The 23,157-nt window shown below is 37.8% G+C and overlaps 1 protein-coding gene across 1 annotated transcript in view; it reads left to right on the top strand.

Annotated features, from left to right (window-relative positions):
* Positions 1-23,157, top strand: part of HIBADH (3-hydroxyisobutyrate dehydrogenase) — a 106,276-nt gene that overhangs the window by 43,643 nt on the left and 39,476 nt on the right. The window lies entirely within an intron of this gene.

The following is a 23,157-nucleotide window of genomic DNA, read 5'->3' as shown; positions in this document are numbered from 1 at the left end:
TAGATTACCTTTTCTTTGTATCAATTTAGTGAAAAATCTTTCACCATTGATTTTACAAACTCCAGTAATTTCATATACTCAATTCCCATGTATATTTGGGTCTATTCTAAGCTCTCTATATTCTTCTAGTGATATCTTCTTGTTGATTTTTCCATAAGTAGGACATTTTTACTTTCTGTTGCTTTATTTTCCTGTCTACCCTACCTGGGAGGATAGTCTTTCATTGGTCTTTTTTCTCTCTCAGAACTCCCCAGACTACTTTTGCTTGTTTATTGTCCTAAATAGACACGAGAGTCATTTTATCATGTTCCTCCCAAAACATTCTATTAATATCGTGATTGGGGTTGCACTAGACTATTTATGGAAAATTGATATATTTACAGAATCAAGTTTTAGATTTACTCATTATTGATATCTTTTATGTCTCTTACTAGGATTTTCAGGTTTTCTTCTTGTATATCCTAAACATTTCTTGTACAGTTTATTCCAAAGTCTTTTTATCTTTATTATTATTGTTGGTATATGTGGAGTCCTTTCTTTTTCTTTTTTTTAACATTTCCATTTATTCTTGTTCATAAATATGAGAAATTTCAATTTCTGTATGTTAATTTGAACTCAACTTCCTTTTTTTAAGGTTTTTTTTTTTTTTTTTTTGAGAAAGAGAAAAAAAAAAGTGAGCACGAGTATGGGGAGAGGCAGAAGCAGACTCCCTGAGATCTTGACCTGAGCCCAAGTTGGATACTTAATCAACTGAGCCACCCAAGGCATCCCTGAACTCAACTTCCTTTTGAATTCTCTTATGTTTCTAGTAGTTCTTCGGTTGGCCATCTTCGGTTTCCTAGTTCTAAAAATGATAATTTTAACTCACGTTTTCTAAAATTTTTAGAGGTCTTATTTCTTGCTACTAATTACATTGGTTGATACTTCTAGAACAGTTTTGAATAATAGTAGTGGTAATAGATGCACTTGTCATTTTCCTGATATTAATGAGAATGTTTTGATGGATTTGATCATAAACACAATGGTAGCTTCTGGTTGGAGGGAGTTTTTTTTTTTTTAAATGTTAAGGCAGTATCCCATGATAATGTGTGTTTTCATTATTAATTTCCTCAACAAATATAAATATGTTTCTAATATGGGTCTAAGACTCCATTGGCAACAGAATAGGCACAATCCTTGCCCTACTAGAATTTATAATCTAATTGAGAGGAGACAGATACTAATCTTTTTTTTTTTAAGATTTTATTTATTTATTTGACACATCACAAGTAGGCAGAGAGGCAGGCAGAGAGAGAGGGGGAAGCAGGCTCCCTGCTGAGCAGAGAGCCCGATGTGGGTCTTGATCCCAGGATCCTGAGATCATGACCTGAGCTGATGGCAGAGGCTTTAACCCACTGAGCCACCCAGGCGCCCCACAGATACTGATCTTATCACAAAAAAGTTGTACGGTATTTTTTTTTTTTAAGATTTATTTATTTATTTGAGAGAGAATGAGTGAGAGAGAACATGAGAGAGGAGAAGGTCAGAGGGAGAAGCAGACTCCCCAAGGAGCTGGGAGCCCGATGCGGGACTTGATCCTGGAAGTCCAGGATCATGACCTGAGCCAAAGGCAGCTGCTCAACCAACTGAGCCACCCAGGCGCCCGTTGTACGGTATTTTTGTTGCTGTAATGCAGTGGGGATATGTTGGGCTAAAGTAGTATTTGGATAGAGAGATTTTCTTGGAGGTCAGGAGGTGTAATTGGACAGAGTAACCATTGATTTGTGACCTTCCAAGAGGGAATGAATTAACTAAGCACTGGAGAAGAATGTTCTAAACAGAGGACATTTGAAGAGAAGTGTGGTGTTGGATGAGGCTGGACAGTTGGTGTGGTGTTGGATGAGTCTTGGCAGTTGGGCTGGCCTCTCAAGCTCCTTCTAGTCATGCTACTCATTTTGTTCTTTGTACTAAGAACAGTGGGACATCTTGAACATTTTAAGCAGGGAAGCTGCACAATCAGTTCTGGATTTTCTAAAAAAGGGTAAAAGCTGGGAAACTAACTAGGAATCTGTTGCAATAGGCTGGACACATGAGGATGGCAGCTTGAGCTAGAGTTATGATTTCAGGAAAAGTGGTAACATGATGTGTGTTTGGTTGTTTTCCTTAAAGTACTTTATATTTCGGCATTACAAGGTTAGCCTATGAAATTCACAAAGACTCTTAACTTGGATGGAACCAGTTTTGGGGATAAGAACTATCCAAGTTGGTCCCAATAGTTTGCTCTATTGTTTTTATCCTTGTCCTCCATTTCTCCTCCTCTTTTCTTCTTTTATTTCCTGATGAAAAATCTAGTCCCTGTGAATCGTATCTCTATTCTTTATTCTTCTATTTATTCTTCTACCTATTATTCTATCTATTATCCATTCACCCAGCAAACATTCATTGAGCAGCTCCTGTTTCCTGTCCTCCTGGGTGCTGGGAAAGAGATGACTGGGCCTTCGAGGTTATCATCACGTATTAGATGAGGCAGATGCATATTCCTAAAGCAATACATGATACTGAATGTAACAGACATAACGTTCAAAATGAAGTTATTGATCCATTTGGGCCGTCTCATAATTGACTTTCTGGAATAGGTGATGTCTAAATTACATTTTAAAAGATAAATAGAGGGGTGCCTTCATGGCTCCCAGGACCCTGGGATCAAGTCCACTGATGGAATGCCATGGGGAGCCCGCTTCTCCCTCTCCCTCTGCCCTTCCCACCCTAGTGCTCTCTCTTGCACTCCCTCCATCTCCCAAATAAATAAATAAAATCTGTAAACAAACAAATAAATGACAAATAGAAATTTGCCAAAGAAGAAGAGGAGGTCTATTTTCAGGCAACAGAATAAAGCACATGCAAGATGCAGAAACATAAAGTAGCACAGTGTCTTTGCTGAAGTGTGGCAGTTGGATATTTCTGGATTTTGATGTTTCTGGTTGTGAGGGGAGGGAGAAGTAGCAAGAAATGAGATGAGCCAGACTGGTAAGACACAGGAAGTTTCTTCCAGAATCACTGTATTTAGAAAAGTGTTTATTTAGATTGGGGAGTGCGGTGGGTAGAAAAGGATTGTGTGAGAAATTAAGGTAGCAGTACATTTAGTTTTTGGAAGCCCACAATGCCATTTAAAGAATGTCCCTTTTTTGAGGCTAACAAGAAAGGTGTTAGACTTAGTTTCAAGAAGGCAGATTTAGTTGTACTTTTTAGAAAAATACTGTCTTTGTAAATGCCTTATATACCTTACATTGTGTCCTGTACAAATGGTTACAGATAATAAAACTAAGTGATGAAAGCGCCTATATTGTTCAGTGGAGGCTGCCGGACCATGGGGTGGGCTCAGTGATGGACAAGTGAGCAATGAGGGCCCACATCCTTTGCCAAACTTAAAATTTCCTTCCAGGGAGAGACCTGAGATTTGTGGAGAAGTTTTTAAATGATAATTGTGATTTGTATGCAATTAATAGAATTTATATTGTATCTCTGTTTAGAAAAGCTAAAAGCTAAGCTTAAAATTAAAAGTTGAAGGCTTAGATGAGATGATCTGATACCAAAAACTGGATGGGTGTCCCTTAGAAAGAAAAACTAATGTGGTTGTCTTGCAGCTTTAGCATCTTTCCCGAGATGTTTTCGCGTCCTATTAACCATTTCTCTGTTCCTTGAGGGAGACATTCAAGGATTGCAACCACCAGGCTGCCTCCCTGAAAGGATGGAAGTATAATTTTACTTATTCATTCTTGGTTGTATGTCTTTAATGTGATAAGAAAGTGCTTTTATAATTCCAGGTGCTAATATTATGACCAGACTTTGAAGAAAATGGTATTTCTAGTTTACAGAATTCAATGAGATCCTTATCTAGGACTCTGAAGGAATTAACAGATACCTTCAGAACCCTCAACAGCTGAAGGGTAGATGGAGGCAGGGCTCTAAAGGGATCAGATGGGTCGTGGCTAAGTGATAGCAGATGTTCCTTTAAGAATCTGCCTGCCAGAGGGTCTGTGAAGGACTGCGCTTATTTTTGACTGACTTCCTTCTGTGGGAAACTTTTATATTTGCGCTTTACGCTTCTGAAAAAAAACAAGAAGAAACTGTTCAGATGATTTAGAAATTTGAAGACCAGTATTTTTTGCTTTGAAAAGTGGACAGATTGGCATAGGAAGGAAATTCTGATAAACAGGGCAGCAAAGTATTTAATTACAGTATGAAAGCAAGTTGGGTATAGTAAAAAGAGCACTTACATTAGGAATCTAAAGACAGATTTGAGTTCCATTGTTCCCACTACCTGTTGTATCTTTAGGTAAATTACTTGATTTCTCTGAGCCTTGACTTTTCTAGGTATAACTAAAAGTGGTTAGAATATTAGTACTGAGTGTATCTGTGTTAGATTATTTTGAGGCTTAAATGAAATAATATGTAAGATGAAAGCTCACTAGTGTGTAAAAAGACGACCATTGAGTCTCCTATGTGAGCACAGTCCTTATTGTAATGCTGTTTTTAAGGCCTTTGCTTTCTGTGAAAATCACATAATGGAATTTCTATCTTTCCTTTTTCCTTCCCCCCTCACCAAACCCCCATCTTCAGGGTTGACTTTACCAGAATGTTCTAACATAATCAGAGTGGAAAAATATACATTACTGTTTGCTTGGGGATGTTGAAACCCAGATCAGAACTCTGATTTGCAAAACAGGACTTCTAGAGCTTTGAGAAGAGGCTGTGTGGTATGATCCAATCCATGGATCCAAATCCATGGGATTTGGATTCTAGACTCAAGTTTAAGTTGCTTACTAGTTGTATAGACTTGGGCAAATTCATTCATTTCCAGAAATGAACCAAAGAATGCCTACCAGAGGGAAAACCACTGTCACAACTGTCTTCATTTTAGTTTATATAATCCCCAAGACTACATTTACAATCTGGTAAATATCTTACACCATGTGGTTGATTTCTAGTTTTCTCTTAGTTTCTGTATATAATAAAGTGGAGGCAGTGGAGTTCAGAGTTAGTTTCCCTACTGCATACTGGCCATATGACCTTGAGCAAGCTATTTAACATCTCTGTTCTTCAATTTCTTCCTATTATGGACATTATAAATAATACCTACTTCATAGGGTTGCCTTTAGGGAAAAGTAGCTGATCGATAGTATGTGCTCAATAGTGTCAATTACTCCTATTTTATTATGATCACTACTGGAATTATAAAGGTGAAAAAAAAGTTCTTAGTTGATAAAGAATTTGAGACTCTGGCAGAGTAGTTTAAGGATGAGTCCTACCTATTGATACTGTATATGAAGATTTGGGAGAAAGATTTTGTTCACTGAATGGGAGGAGAAAAAGTTCTTTTCTTCTATTCTCCTGATTTCTTTTGTCAGTAAATGAGACTGACAAAGGACAGAATAACAAGAGAAAAGCGTACAAGTTTATTTAATATGAGTTTTACATAATGGGCAGTCTTCATAAGGAGGAAAACACCCATGTGCCCCAATGGTTAAAGTCGTTTTTGGATCAAGTTTGTTTTTTTTTTTTTTTTTAAAGATTTATTTATTTATTTGACAGATAGAGATCACAAGTAGGCAGAGAGGCAGTCAGTGAGAGAGGAGGAAGCAGGCTCCCTGCTGAGCAGAGCGGCTTAACCAACTGAGCCACCCAGGCACCCCTTGGATCAAGTTTGATGAAGACTAGAAAGTGGAAAAATATGATAGGACAAAGGGTATCAGGTAAGGCAAGTAAATTGTGGAAAGCTTCACAAGGCGTGTTCATTGGGATTCCTTTCAGAGTTACTCTGTCTCTGGAGATAAGGATGTTCCTTTCCTCTAGGTATAGGGAGGGGAGGGTACCCCTCACTTGAGGATCTTGTGCCCTATTTCAGGGGAGAAAGAGAAGGTCGGGGGGGGGGTTCCTTCCTGCATCTGTGGTTTCTCAAATTTCATCATATGGCAAGGTGCCATATTTTGGGAGAGTGTGTTTTGAACCCTGTCACCATCATAAAAAGTAAACAAAATAAATCTTAGCGTTCTCCTAATTAAAGTATAAGCATTTTAGTAATTTCTAAATGTAGTAGAAGTATACTTCACTTACCCTTTTTTGTTATTTTGAATTTATAAGTAGAAATATAACATGCTGATAAAATATTTCATTAAATAAAAACACACCTTTTCAGTGTTACCTTAACTCCTAATACTGCCATTCCCACATTTAAAAAAAGTCTTACTGTGAGATAGCTATTTATTCTTACAAATGTGAATGGTTCCTAAATTGTATATACAGTATATTTTTTACTTTTACATATTTGAGTGAAATGATTTTTCTCTTTTAATTTTAACTTGTGTAAATTTTTTGGAAACCTTTGTTTCTCAAAAGTTAAAAGATACTTGGTTTTAAGAATCATTGAAAATGAAGCATTTGAGGGGCACCTGGGTGGCTCAGTGGGTTAAGCCTCTGCCTTCGGCTCAGGTCATGATCTCAGGGTCCTGGGATCAAGCCCTGCATCGGGCTCTCTGCTCGGCAGGGAGCCTGCTTCCCCTTCTCTGCCTGCTTGTGATATCTCTCTCCGTCAAATAAATAAATAAAATCTTAAAAAAAAAAAAGAAAATGAAGCATTTGAGAAGCAGTTTTTAAAAAAAAGATTTTGTTTTTTTGAGAGAGAGAGAGAATGAGAGAGAAAGAGCACACATGAGCAGGGGGAGGGGGAGAGGGAGAAGCAACCTCCACCGCCACCAGCAGGGAGCATGAGGGTGGGGCTGATCCCAGGACCCTGGATCATGGTCTTCGCCAAAGGCAGACACTTAATCAACTGCGCCACCCAGGCATCCCGAGAAGCAGTTTTTAAAAACAATTGATTTTAAGGGCGCCTGGGTGGCTCAGTGTGTTAAAGCCTCTGCCTTCGGCTCGGGTCATGATCCCAGGTCCTAGGATTGAGCCCCACATCAGGCTTTCTGCTCAGCAGGAGGCCTGCTTCCTCCTCCTCTCTCTCTCTCTCTCTCTCTGCCTGCCTCTCTGTCTGCTTGTGATCTCTGACAAATAAAATCTTAAAAAAAAATTGATTTTAGAATTTTAAGGGCAAGCATATAGATACTAACACTTTTTACTGTTTGATCAAGATCAGGGTAAAAAAGTAAAAACAAGTAGAGAATACAACAAATTATGCTTTTAGAGTGTTGATTTCTTAGATATAATTAATTGAAGAACTGTTAGTGATTTCTAGAAGCAAAAAAAAGGAAATATAAATTAGTAAATTATCAGTTATTAGGATGATTTTGTGATATATTCGAAGGTACTATATATTTTGTTATATCTTTAAAATACTGGGGAGGTGCCTGTGTGGCCCAGTCAGTTAAGTGGCTGGGATCCTGGGATCCAGCCCCGCGTTGGGCTCCGCCCTCAACAGAGCTTGGGCTTGAAGATTCTCTCTCTCCCTCTGCCCCGCCTCCCATTTGTGCTCTCTCTAAATATAAATAAATAAATCTTTAAAAAAAAATACTATGTATGCAGGCTGATATAAAAATACTGTATATATTATACAGTTACATATATTAACAAAATTTCTTGCTTTGTATTTACCTTGGACCTCCTTTCCTTATTTATTTCTAGTTTTATTTAGAAAATTAGGCAAACCAGGAAAACCAGTAAACTTCCGTCCCTTGTATTATAGGCTTTAAACCTGAATGATGTTTCAGGGTTGGCTTTTGCTTGGCCAGCTGTCTTCATTCTTTCATTTTTGCAGTCAACAGTGAAGTGTTATTTTTAAAGCAAAGATTCTAAGCATTTCCTGTGCTAGAAACATTCCTTAGGGAATGGGGTCCAAATATTATTCTAATACCTGTTTTCACTAAATTTGTGTTGGTATTTGTATCATTGCATGACTCATAAGCAGGCATTTACTTAGACTCTCTTCCTCCTAAGCTGCATTTAGAAATGGTTAATTGCTTTTGAGTACCCATAACCCATATCATCTCCAAATTATTTATTGGTTAAGATGAGTTATTAAAAGAGAAAGAAACCTAATTGAAGGGGGAGGCAAAGAGGGTACATTGAGAGGAGGGAGGAAAATGTAGGGAGGAAGTGCATGTTGGGAGGAGGTGTGCATGGCTGGGGAGGGGCAGAAAGGAGTGCAAAGTGCAGACCGGGCAGGCAGTGAGCCATCAGTGTGAACTTTACCTGAATTTCTTGTCACTTCTTCCTTTTTACTTAAAAGTGGGTATTAGTAAAAGTACTACTACAGCATTTTTCTCCTAATAATTCCGGGTTTTTTTTTTTTTTTTTGGTCCTGTTTAACTTGTTATACCGGATTTTCCTTTCAGCCATTAAGATTTAAATTTCTCATTTCTGGTAGTAAAATCATCTGTGTCAAGCGTAGGGAGGCTGCAGCTTTAACACCACTTCATGTCTGATTAGAAGGTTTTCTTTTGTAATTAATTTTCCTCTGCGTTCTTTGTGGAGAACAGTAGCCCACTGCAGAGAGGTTAGAATACCGTGGACTTTGGCTGTTCTGCTTAATGATACAAGGGAATAGCAAAGCAAGAATAAATGAGGTACTCTTTGGTGAGCAAAAAATGTGAACTGACTGTCAGTGTGAGATTGGTTCTAGGAGCAGTTAGCCAGCAGTAATAGGGCACACTTGAGTAATTGAATTTGCATAACAAGGCTTGCTGAAGAGATCTGACAGGCCTAGAGATTTGTCTAGCTAGAGAGCTCCAGATGGACGTGACCATGCAGCAGCTGGGTGGCACGTTGCTCAGCATGGACAGCACCGCCCAGACTGGCAGCTGGACCCTGGCGACTGCGGGGCTGTGGCAGGCCAGCTGGTGGCTTCTGACAGCCAGCGGCCCTGTTAGAGAGCCTTTTCATAATGGCCTGTCAGGGTACCGGACCTGCAGGGACCGGCAGGAGAATGTCACAAGTCACCAGCGAGGGTTGTTAGGCTAAAGAAATCTGTCCCAGGGAAGTAGAGGTGGTCACCGTTACATCCACAAAGCTCACACTTCCCAGAGTGATTCCTCTCTCTCCTTTTCAAAGATGCTACGGCTGTTTTTACACGTTTGCTCTAGACTGCAGTCATTCTGGATTATGTTGTATTCTTAAACGCTTCAAATCAGATTGGCCATCTTTCTGAGATCCCATGTTGACCATCAGTTGAGGTAGAAAAGAATATTGTTTTTCATGTTTCTCCCTCTGTGTTTGTATATTTATAACAAGGGCGTGTTTTCTTTCTGGGAAATTTCGGTGATAATAATTTACCTCAGATTTATTGCTCAGAGGGAAAAAAGACTTGTTTAAAGAATAAATTGCAAAGAAAGTAAGTGAACTGGTAGGAAGTCAGTGTGTTCAGATTACCCTCCCTCCTGTGCCCAGGTGGACTGCATTTATATGGAGGAATTGTATAACCACTCATCTTCTCAGATTAGAATAAACATGGAAGAAGGCCAGTTTAGTGCTTGTTATTAAAAAGTTTACATGTGTTCTTAAATTGAGAATTTTGTCATTTTGTAACATTCCTACTCTAAAAAATCATATAACTGTACAACAGGACTTTTTTTAAGGGCAGAAAAACTCTACTTAGAAGCATTTTCCAGTAAAGTGAGAAACTTGCTGTTAGAAGGTCTAAGCTCACTTTTCGTACAACCAAATTCTAGTGAAACAAAGCAGTCCATACTGGAGCAACTTGAACTTTATGACAGCAAGAACAGTCCAGAAGACTTACCATTTTTAACCTTCAAATTGGCAAAGGTACAGAAGTCTGTCTTTACTGGAGGTAGGGGAAATATGGAGCTCTGTTGGCTGCTGATAGGTATGCAAATTATTTCAGCCAGTTCAGAAAACAGTTCGGCTGTATGCATCAAAAACTTTAAAATACGTATATAAATAAATAACTCCTCTAGTAATTCTACTTCTAAGACTTTATCCCCCACATTGAGAATGTATGTAAAGATTTAGCTCTACGAATGTACTTAGAGCATTGTTAACACTGGTTCTCAGTGTGCTCTCATGAACCTCACGTGTTCTCTGGTTCTCATGTGTTCTTACGGATCTCCGGGGCACCATGAGGTCTACATTCCTTTCATAATAATACTAATATTACAGGGCAAATGGAATGGTGGGTAAAACTATAAGACCTTAGCATGAATCAAGACAGTGTCAGTGTATTCTTCACTGTGACACACATGTAGTTTTGCTTAAGACTGTCCTTGATGAACCAATAAAATGTGTTTTTTTAATATCTTGTGTGATGAAATGGAAAGTATGCACAAAACACGTCTGCTACTATAGATAGTGTGATTTAATACTTTTGTGATTGACGTCCCAGCTAAAGTATCTACCTTTTTGTGGAATGCCAATTTTATTTTAAAGAATAACTGACAAGACATTTTATAGAAAAAGAACAAAGTGAGTCTCTTACTTCAAGGAAAGCAACTAATAGTTATTTGTTGCCAATGATAAAAATTGAATCTTTCAGGCAAAAATTAGAATTTTTGAAAACTTGTGTCTGATGCTATGATCCTGATAGCTTTCTAATGGTAAAGACTTACGATGAGATTTGTTGTATTATTGAAGAATGTGAATTACTCATATCACATTTTAGGAATTTGGAAGATCTATGTAACTCACTGAACCACTGCTTTCCAAAAGACCACTGTATGATGTTACAGAATTATGCCTGACTGGGGTGCCTGGGTGGCTCAGTGGGTTAAGCCTCTGCCTTTGGCTCAGGTTGTGATCTCAGGGTCCTGGGATCGAGCACTGCATTGGGCTCTCTGCGCAGCGGGGAGCCTGCTTCTCCCTCTCTGCCTACTTGTGATATCTCTCTCTATCAAGTAAATAAATAAAATCTTAAAAAAAATTATGCCCGATTAAAATATGCATTCAAAGTGCAAAACAGATTTTAATGTAGCAGACTGAAAAAAGTTTGTTGATAACAATTTTAGATTACATATGTGCAATTAGTCTTTATGAAACCACCATGTGTCAAGTTCTGGTATAATATTAAAGATATCCACAATGATCTGAAACATTATTAAATTAATCCTCCCTTTACCTACCACATATCCGTATGAAATCAGCTTTTCCTTTATATATTTCAACCAAAACAACATATATCTGCTTCTGCATGCAAGCTAGTATGAAAATTCAGTTGTTTCCTATTAAGCCATAATTAAAAAGATTTGCAAAATTTACGACAGAGATACTCTTCTTAGTAAATATTCTCTTGCTTTGGAAAGTCTTTTTATTTTTCATGAAAGTGTGTTAACATAATGGTGGGTTTATTATTTTTAAGTAAATTAAGAAATATTTTATAACTTTCTTAGTTTTAATTTCTAACTGACAAATACTGACAGAATCCGCATAAGCAAAAGCTCTGGGGTCTTTAAGAACCACTGATTTAAAATAATGATGACTTGGAAAAACCTGAGGCCAGGAGGAGGGAATTAATAGTTAGGGATTAAATGACATAATATGAATCAAAATGATTAATAATGGACACAAAAAAACTTTGCAGTGTTTTGTTAGGAAAAGGAGATTGTAAAACAAGACACAATATGGCTTAATTTTTATAAAAAATTATTATAGATTCTCTGTTTATTACAAAGGTATTCTCTGATGCTAGGGTGTTAAGCAGTTTTCTCGGGAAATAAGGTAGGGAAAGGTTTTTTTTGTTTTCTTTTTTCTAAGATTTCATTTATTTGAGAGAGAAAGTGAGAGAGAGAGAGAGAGCACGAGCATGAGTGGGGACAGGAGCAGAAGGAGAAGCACACTCCCCGCTGAGCAGGGAGCCTGATGTGGTTACTCAATCCGAGGACCCTGGGTTCAGACCTGAGGTAAAAGCAGACGCTTAACTGACTGAGCCACCAAGGCATCCCAGCAAGGTGATAAAGTTTTAAAAACATTGTTAGAGTGTTAGGGCTGGGGTGCCTGGGTGCCCCCAGTGGGTTATGGCCTCTGCTTTCTGCTCGGGTCATGGTCCCAGGGTCCTGGAATTGGGCCCCGCATCGGTCTCTGCTCAGCAGGGAGCCTGCTTCCCTTCCTCTCTCTCTCTGCTTGCCTCTCTGCCTACTTGTGATCTTTGTCAAATAAATAAAATCTATAAAAAAAAAAAAAAGAGAGAGTGTTAGGGCTATATCACAAGATACTGTTTCCTCCAGACTTTTGATGAAGACATCTTTTTTTTTTTTTTTTTTTAAAGATTTTATTTATTTGACAGAGAGAGACACAGCAAGAGAGGGAACACAAGTAGGGGGAGTGGGAGAGGGAGAAGCAGGCTTCTTGCTGGGCAGGGAACCTGCCATGGGGCTCGATTCCAGGACCCTGGGATTATGACCTGAGCCGAAGGTAGACGCTTAACGACTGAGCCACCCAGTTGCCCCAGAAGACCTTTTTTTAAAAAAGATTTTATTTTTAAGTAATCTCTGCACCTATCATGGGGCTTGAACTTGGAACCCTGAGATCAAGAGTCGCATGCTGTACCAACTGAGCCAGCCAGACACCCTGAAAACATCTTTTCTTTACTAGTTTTGTGACATTGTCTAAGTTACTTAAGCTGAAGTTTTTTCGCTCTTATTTTAAAAATTCAGTCAACAATAGCTACCTGTTAGGCTTGTTGAAAGAACTGAAATGTCATATGCCTGGGATATAATAGTTGATCACTAAATATACTTCATTCTAACATTCGTCTTAGCTCTAAAATTCTGTATACTAGCAGTGTGTCTATGACAGTTAGAGGCTAATAAAGCTCCTCTTGAAATCAAAATAAGTGTCCTTTGAAAACAAGAAGAGCGTATATCATGTGACTATCACTTTATTTTGGTGAAAAAAATTTTATGAATAACCTTTATAATTCAGAAAGCAAATAGCATCATACACTTGCCTTTGGTAAAAATAGGTAAGGGAGACTATTATTTCATGAGCTGCAATTACATAGTAAGTCCCCAGCCAGGTACTGTTGTAATGTAGCCGAATGCTTTTCAGACATTATCTCATTTAATTCTTGCTTATAATCCTATGAGGTAAGTACTGCCCCCCCTCCCATTTTGCTGATAGAAGAAAAGATTGAACAAAGAGGTTAAGGATCATGTCCTAGACATTTGTGGAGGTGTAACAAATTTAAAACCAAGCCTAGCTGACTCTGAGATTTCTGCATTTTACCCATGTAATATACTACTTCTGATTAAGGAGAAATGATAACCACCAGATGAGCACAAGAAATGGCTAGCTCTGCTCTTTACCAGCTGGATGGATTCCGAGGTAGGGAAAAGATTTGATTAAAGTTCATAAATTCTGGGGCACCTGGGTGGCTCAGAGGGTCAAAGCCTCTGCCTTGGGCTTAGGTCATGATTCCAGGGTCCTGGAATTGAGCCCCGCATCGGGCTCTCTCCTTGGCGGGAGGCCTGCTTCCTCCTCTCTCTCTCTCTCTGCCTGCCTCTCTGCTTACTTGTGATCTCTCTCTGTCGAATAAATAAATAAAATCTTAAAAAAAAAAAAAGGTCATAAATTCTAAGATCTCAGATTGACTCATTCCTCAGTGTTCAATTAAATTAAAATAGTATGTAAAACATCATAATCATTCAGTAAATGGAAGTGATTAATTCAGTAAATGGAAGTAATTATTAACTCTGACCAAGCCAGAAGTTTGGGTTCCTGTTCCTAAAATAAGAAAAGGAAAAGAAAAAAAAAAGTCACTGTAGGTACATAATCCCTTCCTTGAAACTCTCGGAGCATTGTGAGTTTGTTTTTGATTTTTTAGGAAGATAGTAACCTTATATTTACCATATATTATGTGACATCCCTAGTAGGGTCCAAGGCAGCCCTCTGTAATCAGACACATTATTTCTGCAGTGAAATAATTGAATATTCAAACTAAGCAGAATAAATGGAGACTATAAATAACCTCACCTCAGTTCAGGTGAGGTTTTGCTGTAAAATGAGTGAAGAAAAAGATCTTTTGCTTTTAGCAATTTTTATATAACAGTTGTAAGAAAGCATACAGTGATGTTTGAAGGAGATAAGGAAGCATGGGTTACCTGCCAATTGAAGACGACATTGTCAGGTGATAGTTCTGTTCAAAGGAGACTCTAAATCCTAAATCATTGCAGTAAGTCTTCTTGACCCCCAATCTCAAATCCTAATTGTATCCAAAGAGAGGAAACAAGTACCTCTTCTTTCATGTCTCTCAAATAAATGGACCTCTCTTTTAGTAAAGCTGGGGACAAAATCAAGTACCGTATTTCTTCTAGAGGATCTCCCTTTATCAAAGAAACCATAAAAGACCAAATCTGTTTGAATTGGTCTGTCTCTCCAGATTTCTACTTACGATAGAATCTTTTTTCTTTTTGGTGAAAGTGGAAAAATGATATTCAGTGTCTTGGTCTTTAAATGCTGAAAGACCTGCAAATGCTAAATTTTCCTGAAATTTGAAAGAAACTGTGTTTATAGGCTGTGTTTGGTCATTCCTGAACAAAAGTAATCAAGCTACCTTTTGTAAAAGAAGAAGAATTGAGTATTTTAAAGGAAGGGAACTTTAGGTGTTAAAAGGATAAGAAATACAGTTGACGGCAGTGCCTGAGGGGGCTAGAACTGAAGGAGAATAATGAACCAGCCTCTTCTTCATCCCTGTCTTCCTCAGTCTCCGCTTCCTTTCCAATCCAGTTTATGTTCTGTGGTATAGGATAAATGTCTCTCTTATACCTCTTTCTCCCTATTGAATTAGATCCCATCCCGGAGCAAATCCAGCTATTCATTTGCCCTGTACCTGCCCTTGAGTAGCTGAACATGGTGGAGTAAATGGATGACCATGTTGGCCTGGTTTCACTTGTAAATTAATGATCACTGATCGCAAGTGGACTCTTAAGACAGCCTGACAGTTCATTCACTCTTTCCATCACCTAAATGATATTTCATACCTTCTCTTCTCTCTTCCAACCACCAGTGACCTTCCCCAGTGGCAACTTTCCTTCTTACTTTCACAGAGAAAATAGACAGTTATGAAAGAACATCCACATGACCCTATGATCACATCTACAAGCTGACATATACTCTGCCTTCCTGTCCCTGGATGAACCATCAGGGGTTTATCTGAAGCTAACCTCTTTACTTCCACTCCGATTTCTACCTCTCTCTCTTTCTCCCCACTTAAATCAGAATCTCTAAGAGTTGTTTCTAATAGGTAGTCTGAGTTGATAACCACTCTACTAGATTATAAGCACACAAAAGTAGAGATTTCTTCTGTTTTGTTCACTGCCTAGATCAGAACATAACAGATGGTAGGTACCCAGACTTGGGTTGAGTGAATCGATGAGTGAGTGGAGGTATGAATCTTCCTAAAAAGGAAATATATAAATTAGAATATAAATTCTGAAGAGCACAAAACATACCTAATAAATCATTTTTACCAAGTATTTTGGTAGATACATTTTACCAAATTGGAAGCTAAAAATCTTACCAGAAATTTGATTCTTAAGAGTTTTTTTTTTTTTACTGAATTCCTACAAATAAGCTTACCTGAAAAATTTTCCTAGAATTTTTAGGCAAATAATTCTAGTTACCTAGATAGTTTTTTGGTTTCTGGGAGCTGAGATTTTTTTTAATTTATTTTTTCCTGATTTCTAAGTGCTCAGGCTTTCTTTTTAGTGGCAGTTTCACAAATGAGTGCATCTGTATAAATCCCAAGGTTCTTTTTACCCAGCACTGCTGCTTAGAAGACCTGGGTGCAGATGCTTGCTCTGTGACTTTTTCTAAATCTATTAAGGAGGCCAGGGATGGTGATTTTTATATTGAGTTATATCTATTGTGGTCTTAGTATAATTGATTGCATTTCATTCATTAAAATCACGGGAAGAATTTATTTGCTCGACACCATTATTTCATGAAAACTCACAGGAAAAGCAACTACATATATTCTAATTTGGTTTTGTATCACTTTTCACCAAACCCTAATTTATAGAAATCTGGTTCTTCAAATAGACTTCTGTGTATTTTGAAAGTATATAAGTGCAATATACATACAGTGTAGTTTCAGTTTGGAAGTAAGTGTTACGGAATTACATAAGCTGTAACTCAGTAGCTTGCAGTATGTCATAGAAACAGTTTGTGAGAGGTGCCCTGGTGGCTCAGTCAGTTAAGCATCTGCCATCCGCTCAGGTCATGATCTCAGGATACTGGGATTGAGCCCACTTCTCCCTCTGCCCCTCCCTGCCCATCCCCAGTTTGTGTTCTCTCTCTCTCTCAAATAAATAAAATCTAAAAATAAAAAACCCAAAAAACAAACAAAAAAAACCCCACACAACAAAAATCAGCCTGTGTGTGAGCCTTACTTCCAGGTTTCTTTACTAATATGAGTCAGAGAGTAGTAGGATAAAAATACTTAGCTTCTTTTTTTGGTGGTTGAGTTTTTATTTGTAAAACAACCCTCAGATGGAACTCAGCGAGGTAATTTCCATACATAATGCTCTGGTAGATAGCCTAGAACAAATACCATTAGTGTGGTTACTCATTTGCTTGGGAAGCTATTGCCAGGGAATACTCAAAGCTACTGGAGAGAGAAAGCATATATATAAACTTGATTGTTAAAATGGAGATATAGAGGAACTCAGCAATATAATAATTTAAATTAATGAAGAATTATTCAGGTTATAGAAATTTAACTCCTGTTTTAAGAAAGTATCTTTGATTAATCAAAGTGCAGGTATTTATCTACATTGGTTTTTGGGTCAGAATTTCTCCTTCTTCACCTCCTGCCTTTTTAAAAGATAGTAAAAATAGAATTCATGAAACATTTCTAAATCATCAGTATATAGGGATTCCATTTATATGTGGATCAGTGCTCTGCTATCTAATTTATTGTTCTGTTTCTGATCTCAATTAATAGGCTCTTCCCCCAGTTTCCCAAACGTCTCTTTGCCTGAACTACTCACCCACACCCAAATATTTTTAATAAATCTCCTGAGAACAGGGACATCCTCATATGTAACTCCAAAACTATCACATCCAAGAAATTTGACATTGATTCAGTGTCATCTAATAAAGAGCCCATATACATATTGTTTTCAGTTATCCTCCAGATAAGTGGGTTTTCTTTGATACAGTGTCTAATAAAGGTTCATGCATTACATGTCATTGTTATGTGTCTTCAGCCTTCCTTAATCTAGAGCAGTTCCCATACTCTCCATTTAAAAAAACAGTCTTCCGTGATGTTGACAGTTTTGGAGTCCAGATCAATTATCTAATGGAATTTTCCTCATTCTGGATTTGTTGGATTGTTTCCTAAATATTGGTCTCAGGTGAAACTCTTGGTTACCAATGGGATCCCAATTTAAATAAAATCTTTGCAAGCTTGGCATTCATTGGTAGGGAATCTTGACTTGTTCTGCCTGTTGTCAGATGATCTTAGAGGCCCAGCCTCTCAGTGTTACAAAGAAGCAGGAGTTGGTTTACTTTTTGTAGATTCTAAAAACCTAGCTTATTGTAATGAGGAAAATTTCGTCCTGTTTTTAGTAAAGATCAGCTGTCTCTTGGGTGAACTAATGAGTTTTCCTGAAACCTGATTGTAGCATATATTCTTTCCTCTTACTTCTTGGAATCTGGAAATGACAGCATTAAATAATCTCTAATGAAATTTCAGCTTTTCAGGTTTACCTACAGCCAGAAATGGCTCATTGTGTAAAGCAGAAACAGGCTAAATTGCAAGTGAATATACTACAATTCACTGAGAAAAAGGAACTTTCACACCAGCCTTCTTATACCTGTGCTCCTGGAAGGAAATATGACATTCTAAATTCTGTTTTTAGATCTTTCTGATCTTATCTCTGGTTGTTTTGAAACTTGTGTATCAGAAGTAAGTTTAACAGTGAGCTTTGTAACCAAAATGATATCTTGCTTTAACCCTAGTTAATGCTGTCTGTTTAAAAAGATAAAGCAAACATTTTAAATGACACAATGAACTATAAAATCATGTATCTCCTAAACGATGTTTCCCTTAGTTGTAACCAATGTGTATATTTACATGCTGCCTTTAGTTCTACCTTTTCAGAACCTTACCAACTCTCACTTAGCAAAATTTGCATAGCAAATTCTCTAAAAATATTTTTACCTAAAGATTTGACTTTATATTTTCATACTAAAGAACAGTAGATGTTAATAACAGTGAGGAGTAAGTTTCTTTCTTTCTTCCTTTTTTTTTTTTTTTTTTTGAGGTCAGCAGTGTTTATATTAATCAGGTTGACATTTCTTGCTGGTGGGTCATGAACTGTTGATAATAGCATTAAATGGTGATTCGGTTCTTACAGAAGGTATAACTCATTATCCAGCTACTATCTTAAATCATCACAGGAAACAACTGGCACCCCACACCCACATGTTCTGTAGAAGTAGTACATGAGGTAGTACATGTCTTTCTTTTGTTTGCATCTTTAATTTATTGGAGGCTTAGTCATATTATCTAAGGAAGCTACAGCATTGCCACTACTTTAGAGAATCAGGATCAATACCATGTCTGATTTGGGGGAGAGTGAAGATATATGCATATCATTCTTTTAATAATATATCCAAAGTCGTCTTTTCATATTGTGAGCCTTTCTGAAACCTTGTTTGAATAATGAGTATAACTGGGTAGGAAGTAATAAAATCATATGTGCTTATAGAATTGTAAGTTGGGTTTAACTTAAAGTACTACTATAGGCCTTTGAATACTTTAAAAAGATTTAATCATGCTATGGGAGAGATGATGCTTGGAAAGTTTGCTTTGTGTTATAGAAGTAGACTTCTTGATAAGTGTCATCATTATTATTTAAAAAAAAAAAACCTCTTTAAGAAGGCTCAGTGGGTTAAGCCTCTGCCTTCATCTCGGGTCATGATCTCAGGGTTCTGGGATCGGGTCCCGCATCGGGCTCTCTGCTCAGCGGGGAGCCTGCTTCCTCCTCTCTCTCTCTCTGCCTGCCTCTCTGCCTATTTTGTGATCTCTGTCAAATAAATTAAAAAAAAAAAAGAAAAAAGAAAAATTTAAGAAATGAGCTGGATTTTTTTTTCACAGTTACAGTTATTAATCAATTACCTTTTAAGATAAACCTCAGTAGTATGGTACGCAGTGATCTGAAATTACGGGTACCTTTGAATTTTAAAATAAAACGAAAATAAAACGTGTTTTCAGCATGTCCCGTGTGTATAGTGAGTGATTAGATAATAGCATGACTGTCATGTTAATTTGACATAAGTTCTAATTAGATAATATAGAATGAATGAAGTTCATTCTGTTATTATCTAATACAGTTTCCAAGTATTAATAAAATGCCCCAAACACCCACATAGGGGTTCAGTCACAAATTGTTAATATGTGGAAGCAAGAGAGCTTTTTTTTTTTTTAACCCCTTTGTATTTGTCACACAGAATGAATTTTAAAGAGAGAAGAACGAGTGAAGGCAATACTTCCCTTTATAGGGAAAAGGAATATTAACATCTTCAAAATAACAGCCTTATTTAGGTAAAAAGGTTTTTGGAATGTATGCTGGTTGCCTCTTTAAAAGAAACAATATAGCGTTAGAAGATTATGGGCCACTAGAGGTCACTGTTTAGTAATCAACTTTTAATGAACCAAAACCGTCAGGAAAGCCAATAAATTACAATGTGGATTTTTCTAATTATGAATTCATATTTAATCACTCAATGACAAGTTAACTGTGGCAGTGGTTCTATGTATTTTGCATACGTGGTTATGCTAATATACTATTCTGTTTCTCAGATGCTGGTCCTCCATCATTAGAGTAGTACACTGCTGAAGGCTTTGTTATCTAATCCTAATGACTAATTATGAGACGTAATTAACTTTGTTACCACCTCCACCCCTTTCATGGGCCAAAAGTTCTTTTAAAAATAAAGTTTCACTGTAAGGGAAAGTTACATTTACATCATCATAGGTGTAATGGTTCTGGTCCATTCTTCCCTCTCTCCCTTGTCTAAAGACTTCATGTCTGTTGGTTTCTCTTGCTTCCATCCCCGGCTTCTTGCTGTGTTTCACCTGGTGTCTTAACTCTCTCCTTTGGGTTCTTTTTCCATTTTGGTGTGAATCAGCTGCTTTGTTTTCTTAGCGACTGAATGTTTCCCCTCAAGCTTCCCAGCCTTCATTCAGTGAGCAGTAGAATGTGACTCTCACTGCACATCTGAAAGGAATCTCAGGGCAGGCAGCTTGGGCCGAGGCAGCCAGCAAAGGGAAGAGCCCATGCGTGCGAGCAAGTGTGCCGCCCCGGTTCCTGCCGCTGCCGCCGCTATGAGCAGATGGCTCTTCTCAGCCTGTCCAGCCTGGAATCCATTCAGGAAAAGGCAGATTTCCCTACGCATGTGATAAAAATTTGTTTTCTTTCTTAAAGGCTCGGCTGGTTGCCCCAAAAGAGGCCTCTGAAACATAGCAAAAAACTGAATACGTGCACATGTTGTTTCCTTTGCCAGCGGGCAGTACGACATTGTGCTCAGAGAGCAGGTACCTTGGCATGGCGCTGGTCAGGCTCCCTCGGCTTCCTGTTGCCTTCACTACCCGGTGGCCAGTGCTGTGTGCTTACAGCCACTGTTCTGGGATTTGCTTCCCTCTGCATTAGGCTCACAGCTGATACATTGCTCCCCCAAGCCTGCGCCATCTTCTCAGCCTGCCCTTCAGTGCCCTCCACAGTCTGGATCCAACTTAATTTTCTGTTGTTGTTTTTCACTACTTTTCTCCACATGCTGTAACTTCTAGCCAACCTAGACCACTCACTCTTTCTCATATGTGTACCTCATTTACTCAAGTCTCTGGCTCTTATTTATGTTTTTCTTCCACTGGGATTTTATTTATTTATTTATAAAAATCTTTTTTTATTTGAGAGAGCGAAAGCATGATGAGCAAGAGCCGGGGTGAGAGGGAGGTACGGAGGGAGTGGGAGAGAGAATCTCAAACAGTCTCCATGCTGAGTGTGGAGCCCAGTGCAGGGCTGGATCCCACGACCCTGAGATCATGACCTGAGCTGAAATCAAGAGTTGGATGCTTAACCGACTGAGCCACTTAGGTTCCCCCTGCTAGGATTTTAATCTTTTTTTATCTGTCAGTGTTGGCCCAAACAAATGCCTCCTCCTGTGATTTTCTCTTCAGGCAGAGGTGATCATGCCTGTGAACCATATGTAAGGGACTTACCATACCTTGCATTGTAATGACACATGTACGTGTGTTTTTCCCTCATCTACATTGTATATCCATTAAGTCCAGGGATTCTTGGCAAATAAATTAAAAATGCTAAAATTCCCAACAAAAAACCCATTTGGCAGTGTGTCTTGATTTATAATTTTATGCTGGGAAAATTAAAATAATTTTATAATGCCAAAGTTTGTGAGTTGTGGGATATCCTTTGCTGGAAATTTTTTTCACAAAACACAGACTTTTGTCCATTAAAATGCGTTATATCTGAACACTTATGAACTAAGAGTTAACTTGCTTTTCTTGATTATGCACTTTGTTATATCTTTGGGGCTACAGGAGTTACTAAATCTCCTCGGAGAAAAGTGTATTTTATACTTTGAAATGATGCTCCTTATATTTGCATAGTTCTATATTGAAGAAATTTGAGAGTTTAGTTAAAAACAACCTTTTGCTTAAAAATGCTGCAAATTTCTTGTGTTCTGTAAAAATAAAAAGAAATGTGGAGGATATGTGGATTTTGAACTTCAAATTTTTTTTTTTTCAGTTACTATTTTCAGTGGTTTAATGTAGTATATAAATCCATACTATTAAACAGAGAAGTATCTGTCCTGGAGGAGTAATAAGTAAAAAGGTTCACATGCCTAAACCTATGTATCCATTTTATTATAACAGAAACTAATTTGCAGGGATTTTGTTTGTTTATAAATCAAACATGTAGAGAGTTATCTGTTCGAATTCAGAATGCACTTTTCATTGGCAACAGCATCTAATATATTTAAATCCCTGTTTTTGACTTCAAATATATTCAGCCCAGAATACTCTGAAATTATGATGTTGCTGCAGGTAAGGATTTCAGAGATCCAACTTGGGATGCCAGCTAGGTTACTAGCTCTTCCTGCCCTTTGAGAAAACTACGTACATCTTCCTCTTCTTCCTTCTAAGCTGAGGGATCTAAAAATTTTCTGTGGGGACTCACATATTCTTCCAGAATTTCAACTGTCTTATCCCTGTAGAGTTTTCCTAATTCTGTATTCCCATGATAGACTTTTCTTCTTTCTAGCCCTGCATTTTTATCTCTTGGATCCCTTTAGTCAAACTTATTCTAAGTCAAGCTCATCTTTTCTATGAAACCGTTCTTCCTCTTGATTCCCTTATTATAGCGTACCATAGTTTCCCAAATTTTCTGATCTTTTAGGTTAATACTCTGAGAATAGCACTGTTCAAGAGAAATACAATGTAAGCCACATGGGTAATTTTAGGTTTTCTAGTAGCAGCATTAAAATGTAATAAGAGGGACGCCTGGGTGGCTCAGTTGGTTAAGCCGCTACCCTTCGGCTCAGGTCATGATCTCAGGATCCTGGGATCAAGTCCTGCATCCAGCTCCATGTCCAGTAGGGAGCCTGCTTCTCTCTCTGCCTCTGCCTGCCACTCTGTGTGCTTCTGGTTGCTCTCTCAGACAAATAAAATCTTAAAAAAAAAAAAAGTAATAAGAAACACAGCTGAACGTCATATAATTATTTAATTATTTCTCTAATTATGTAATTAAAGATTTTATTTTTAGGTATTCTCTACACCCAGTGTGGGGCCCGAACTCACAACCACAAGATCAAGAGTCACACACTCCGCCAACTTCGCCAGCCACGTGCCCTAACATCATTTTAATAATATATTTCATTTAATATATATATTTCAATATATATTTCATTTAACCCAGTATTCCTAAAATATTATCTTTCTCATGTAATCATTATAAAATTATTGAGATATTTTACACCTTTTTCCCCCTCATGTCTTTGAAACCTAGTGTGTATTTTATACCTCAAGCACGTCTCATTTTGAACTAACTCTGTTTCAAGTTCTCAGTAGCCCTACACAGCTTATAGCTACTGTCCTGGGTGCTGCACAGCCTTTGAGTCTTTTCATTACATCTTTCCTCATCAGCCTGTGGCGTGTTGTGGTTCTGCACTGTCTGCCAAAGTTCTTGCAGTGCTTGCATGGAA

This window comes from Mustela putorius, unplaced genomic scaffold (genome assembly GCF_011764305.1).
Source record: "Mustela putorius furo isolate JIRA1106 unplaced genomic scaffold, ASM1176430v1.1 tig00003845_pilon_pilon_pilon, whole genome shotgun sequence".
In the NCBI taxonomy this organism is placed as follows: Eukaryota; Metazoa; Chordata; class Mammalia; order Carnivora; family Mustelidae; genus Mustela; species Mustela putorius.
Note: the sequence above shows the minus strand (reverse complement) of the source record. Positions and strands in the feature narration are given on the sequence as shown.